The sequence below is a fragment of the Ictidomys tridecemlineatus genome, unplaced genomic scaffold (genome assembly GCF_052094955.1).
Source record: "Ictidomys tridecemlineatus isolate mIctTri1 unplaced genomic scaffold, mIctTri1.hap1 Scaffold_4823, whole genome shotgun sequence".
Taxonomy (NCBI): domain Eukaryota; kingdom Metazoa; phylum Chordata; class Mammalia; order Rodentia; family Sciuridae; genus Ictidomys; species Ictidomys tridecemlineatus.
Window position 1 is genome coordinate 13,701 of NW_027523137.1, and position 6,850 is coordinate 20,550.

Here is a 6,850-nt window from a genome sequence, read left to right on the forward strand (position 1 = left end):
TCTTATATTTGATAAAGGAGCTAAAAGCATGCAATGGAGAAAGGATAGCATCTTCAAAATGGTGCTGGGAAAACTGGAAATCCATTTGCAACAAAATGAATCTGAATCCCCTCCTCTCGCCATGCACAAAAGTTAACTCAAAGTGGATCAAGGAGCTAGATATCAAATCAGAGACTCTGCGTCTGATAGAAGAAAAAGTTGGCTCCGATCTACATATCGTGGGGTCGGGTTCCAAATTCCTTAACAGGACACCCATAGCACAAGAGTTAATAACAAGAATCAATAAATGGGACTTACTTAAACTGAAAAGTTTTTTCTCAGCAAGAGAAAAAACAATAAGAGAGGTAAATAGGGAGCCTACATAATGGGAACAAATTTTTATTCCTCACACTTCAGATAGAGCCCTAATATCCAGAGTATACAAAGAACTCAAAAAATTAAACAATAAGAAAACAAATAACCCAATCAACAAATGGTCCAAAGACGTGAACAGACACTTCTCAGAGGAGGACATACAATCAATCAACAAATACATGAAAAAATGCTCACCTTCTCTAGCAGTCAGAGAAATGCAAATCAAAACCACCCTAAGATACCATCTCACTCCAGTAAGATTGGCAGCCGTTATGAACTCAAACAACAACAAGTGCTGGTGAGGATGTGGGGAAAACCGTACTCTTGTACATTGCTGGTGGGACTGCAAACTAGTGCAGCCAATTTGGAAAGCAGTATGGAGATTTCTGGGAAAGCTGGGAATGGAACCACCATTAGACCCAGCTATTGCCCTTCTCGGACTATTCCCTGAAGACCTTAAAAGAGCATACTACAGGGATACTGCCACATCGATGTTCATAGCGGCACAATTCACAATTGCTAGACTGTGGAACCAACCCAGATGCCCTTCAATAGATGAATGGATAAAAAAAATGTGGCATTTATACACCATGGAGTATTACGCAGCACTAAAAAATGACAAAATCATGGATTTTGCAGGGAAATGGATGGCAATAGAGCAGATTATGCTTAGTGAAGCTAGCCAATCCCTAAAAAACAAATACCAAATGTCTTCTTTGATATAAGGAGAACAACCAAGATCAGAGCAGGGAGGAAGATCAGGAAGGAAAGATCAACATTAAACAGATACACTAGGTGGGAGGGAAAGGGAGAGAAAAGGGAAATTGCATGGTAATGGAGGGAGACGCTCATTGTTATACAAAATCACACATAAGAGGTTGCGAGGGGAATGGGTAAATAAACAAGGAGAGAAATGAAATACAGTAGATGGGGTAGAGAGACAAGATGGGAGGGGAGGGGAGGGGGGATAGTAGAGGATAGGAAAGGGAGCAGAATACAACAGTTACTAATAGGGCATTATGTAAAAATGTGGATATGTAACAGATGTGATTCTGTAATCGGTATTTGGGGTAAAAACGGGAGTTCATAACCAACTTGAATCTAATGTATGAAACATGACATGTCAAAAGCTTTGTAATGTTTTGAACAACCAATAAAAAAAAATAAAATAAAATAAAATAAAAAAATAATAATCCTACAAATTATGGCAAGAATTTAAAAAATATTTATTCAGAAGAGATAATGTAGCAATTGACTATTACAGTAATTTGAATTAATAAATTCCAGCCCATTAAGTAGGCTGAAGAAATTTTCAAACATAGCCATGAGGCAGGATCCATTATTAGGACAGAAATAAGCTGAGCATTTCTATATGAAATGGATCTTGCTCTTTAATTTACCCTTTCCCACACTTTTCAAAAACTTTTCTGATAACAAAATTTAAGTTGACCTTCTAATCCAAAGAAAGAGGGCCAGTAAGTTTTTCCATTCACTTGTTTCTCACAAAATCAGACAGAAAAAGATAAACAGTAAATACATATCAGTTTTTAATATATCTACTTCCTTATGCTGGTGGTCTGCTCACATGTGTTCATGAACAAGTCACTCTAAAACCTCATGCCATCTCCTCTCCTCCCTTTGTGAAAAGAAATGCTCTGTCAAGGCAGAAAAACTTGAGACCTTGTTTCTGGTTTACCATATAAGCTAGCTATCACACTTCTGAGTATATCTCCAAAGGAAACCAAATCAGTGTATGAAGGTGATATCTGAACTCCCATGCTATTGCAGCACTGCCCACAATAGACAAGATACAGATCAACAGATGTGTGTCCAGCAGCAGATAAATGGGTTTAGAAAATCTGTTATATGTTATTATGTAATCTATAATTATGTATTGTTATTATGTGGAATATTATTCAGCCATAAAAATAATTAAATTCCATCATTTGGAGCAAAATGGATTAAACAGGAAGACATTATGCTAAGTGAAATAAACCGGATGCAGAAGGACAAATACTGCACATTCTCACTCTTAAGTAGAAGTAAAAAAAGCTGATCCCCAAGAAGTTGGTTAATCGGTACAACAATAGTTACCCAATGATAATAATCCCAATCCAGCTCCAGGACTTGGCCACCAAGGAGGGGAAGCAATGTTTACATTTTGACTCGGCTTCTATTTGCATAAGAAACTTTCTTATACTAAGACAGATGTTTAATACTGAGCATCTCTGAAAATGGTCCTTCAAGCTCTAACAAGCTTAGGAACTACATGGGGGGAAGAAAGAGGAAACTGAAGGGGCAAGATATTGGCATTCAGTATTACCCTAATCATACCTAGACTGAATCAACATCCAGAACCGAAACAACCAACAAGAAACTCACTGTAGAAAATGAACAGAATACAAATCTCCTCTCCTGTAAAATGATGGAATAGAAAAATTCTTATTCACAAGTTTCTGGGTCCTCTCTAACATTCACAATGACCTAGGTACTTATCCCATCATTGAGTGTCTACATCAACTTTCTGTTGCTGTCAAACCACACAAAATCAAAACTTAGGGCTTGGATTAGTTTTTATGCTTTTTAACATTTCCCAGGAGTTTTGTTTCAAATGCCAAAAGTCTGCTCCCCAGGCTAGTAATCATTAGAAACCTGCCCTATCTTTGGCTTTTCCATTGACTTGTTACTTGACCCAGATGAGTGGATATTTTTAAATTTTTCTAGTTTCTCTTTCTTGAGATAGGAATGATAATATAGTATCTATCATTTGCCTTTAAAGGGTATGGTAAATGTTCTTCAATCTTATGGATATTCTTCTGAACAAATATGAAAAGGCATTTCATATTCAAATATTATGACACACACTAATACGATATTGAAATAAAACATTAAAGTAATAGCTCCATGGCATTAGCTAACACAGGTGGTAGTCATGAATATACATACATTCTAACCATCAGGCACCATATAACAGCCCAAGTTCCTTTTCTTCTTTGGAATGAAGAAGCCAATGGTCCATTCAATGTATTCCTTAGTCATCAAAATATTTTATATTCCACCAAAAGACTGTTGCCTGTGACTCAGGTATTTTAAAAACTGATCAAGGTATCCTCTAGTATCTAACATCTCTATTTGCCTTAGATAGGTATATAAATCAGACTTGCTACTTATTATTATAAAGGTTAGTTTGATGTGAAATCTAAGTCAAAGGAGCAGAATTATGGAGAAATGGAAAGTATATTTAATCCATTCTACATGCATTGTCATGGGGCTCAATACACCAAGAATTGTTGTGGCCTTAAAAATACAAGGATCTCAGTAAAAGTGAGGTATGAGATAGGATGACCTCTGTGCTTACCTTGTTAAGACAGCTGTAAGGAATGACAGGAAGGATTTTAGAACTTAAACCCTCTCAAAAAACTTCAATTTCAATTTTGTCTGTTATATAATATTAAACAAATTATTTAATTGCTCTGAGGTTTCTTATGTATAAAATGGGAACAAAATTGCTTTTGTTGCAGTCATCAAATCAAATATTCATTTGTTTATATTGTTCATTTGTAGCTCTGCCTCTGAGTTTTCTTGAGGGTAGGGACTAGTCTTATTCATTTCTATACCTTGAATACCTAACACAGTGCTCAATACAAAAAAAAAAAACACTCTGTTAAATTGTATTGAATCAACTATACGTACTATTACAGCTCTTTGATAACACACTGCATAATATTTTTCTAAAGATAAAAATGCCTCTTATAAACTCAGATTATATGGCACATTAGATTACTGCTCAGTAAATCTTTACCATGACCTTCTCCTCAAGGAGAAATTCTCCTACCCCTTGAATATATGCTTGGCTATGTGCCTTGCTTTGGCTAATAGGATTTTAGTGGCCATGAGTAGAGGCTTGTCTTGGGATTGCTCTCTTAAGTTCCTGCCTTCCACCAAGAGAGGAGCATGCTACGGGGTAGCCCCTAGTCCTGAATGGTGGGAGATGCCAGGAGGCCTTCCTGAAGCCAGATTGGATCAGCCAATCTTCAACTGACTTAGATGTGTCAGGCAGAAATAGTACTCTATGCCACTGTTTTGGAGGGTTTGCTATACAACATTACTGAAGTACACTTGATTAATAAAGATGGTGTTTGATTAAAGAATGTGCATCATTTTCTATAGTATTACTTCTAAAACTGGACTATAATTTTAATCCAATGGGTCCATTTTTGAGGTCAACTCAGTAGATTACCTAATTATTGTAAATGTGTTATTTGTTTTTCAAGTAGTATAATGAAGCACCTCTAGGTGCATCTCCTTTATGATCAGCTGGTGATGAGACCACCAGTTCATACTGGAAAGTTTAGGTCCAAAAGTCACTATGGCAGACATTCACTTTTAGTAGAATCCCAGGAGCAAGTCATGATTTCTTTTTTCAAAAGGAAAACAATGACTTTATAAAGTGGTCTGAGCCTTGTTCTAAAATCCTAGGGACCCATACTGATTCTGTCATCTGGACTTGCTGCAGGCTCTATTCATATTCCTCATCCATTCTGGATACTCAAGCCCCTTGCTGTCCACTGGTTTAGAAAAGCTTAAATAGCATAGCCTCTTATACTGAAGTCTGGCCAACCCTGGAGTTTGTTTTCATTTGTCTTGCACTAGGCTCCACTGGAAACATTTTTGGATGATGATTAAATGAGTCAGAGAAGATCTAATTCAGTTCATCTTGCTTCAAAAAACAATGCAATCAAGCAACTGCACATAATCAACTGGAAACTTAAGAGAAATTTTTATATATAGATAGTTCTAGAACAAACTTCTCACTGTTTAAGTGAACACAAAATACAGGTTCAGGTGGTAAATATTAAAAAAAAAAAATCAGCCTAACTTTTCAACCTAGTGAACTTTGAACATTTTAAAAGACACAACTTTCAAAAATATCAATTCCAATGATCCTTTAAAAGTAAAGAAAAATGAATACTATAAGGAAGCCATTAGAACCCTGGGAGAAGGAAAAGCAAAGACAATACACTGAAAAGTGCCTTTGGCAAAGGTCAAACCAGCTTTGTCCTGTTTAACCTCTCAAGTAGATAAAAGAACTAGCTGTAAGAATCACAGCATTGTTCCAGTGCTAGAAAAGGAAAGTTTGGTAAAGGATACACAAAAAGAAACAACAGGAATTCAAGAGAATTTACCCTAGAAGTGACAGAAAAAAAAAAGTCAATTCTAACACTTAGAACTCAGTTTTTGATAGAGTCCCAGGCCTTCCAACAGTTTTAGATAAACCTAACTTTTAAAATCAAAATATATCAAATGGCTAGCCTCTCCTTGACAGTCAAAATGTCACGTTCCATTCTGCATTTGATTTTAAAAGCAAAAATAAGCCTTTCTAATTTTCAGTTTTTGAAAACTCAGATTCATTGCTGAAAGTAAACCACCAAATTAAAAATTAATCGCCAAATAAGAAAGGATTCCTATTCACCCAATAGCGACCAAGAAAATGACATGCTGCCATTCATCCCTAAACCTTCGCATAGTTTCTTAATAATTAAGAACTCTGCTCATCACTAGGGAACTATTCCTTGCAAAGGCCAAAATCGCCATTGCCCCTAAATACCAAAGACAAGAGAGGGAACCCTTGTGCATTCCTAGAAGCTCACCCAGGCAGCTCGAGGGTCAGACGTCATGGCTCCATTCCCAGTATAGGGGCAGCCCAGGGGATGATCCATCCAAGTCCAGCGGTTCCAGGTCGCTCAGTCCTTTCCTCTGGTCCCGCAGCGCGCCACTGGCTAGCTGCCCCAACCGCTCTCCCAGCACAAGGAGAGCATGGCCTGGCCTCCAAGGCCGGGGACCTTGAGTACCGAAGCCCAAGGGAGGAGGCCCACAACCGCCACACACGAGGGCACCACGAGGGCGCTCCGAGGTCCGGTAGGACTCGACCCCCTCGGCAGTGGGCACGCGGGGGCTGGGCCACGTGCGGGAGACCACCTGCGAACCAAGAGGAATGGCTGAATGAGAAGGTCCTGGACGCGAAATGGCCCAGAACAATCGTTCGTGGGCCACGAGTAAAGGACCAATCGCAACCTGCGGCCAGGAATGCGGACAGCTGTCTCGCTTTCGGGTACCGCGCGCTAACCATTATGGGGGTCGAAGAGGACTGAGGGTGCGGGAGAGGAGGGCTGCCGAGCTGCTATGGCGGGAAGCCCCGGCTGACGCGGGAATTAGACAAGAGGACGCAGCTGGGCGGCCGGCGAGGCGCGGCCCCTACTGGGCCCCACCGCGTGGCCGAAGCGCTTATGGCGCGAGGCAGCAAATTCACTGGACCGCGGGCCGCTGAGGGCCCGGCCCCGCGCCCGCCCCTCCCCAAGAGGCTGCCTGGCCCGGAGCCAAGAAGCAATGGGCAGCCTGGACCAGGGTGCCCAGCTGGCCGCAGCCCGCACTCACCGATCCGCGGTCCCACCGCCGGCGCTGGAGCTACGCTTGGATCTCCAACATCCCGCCTTGC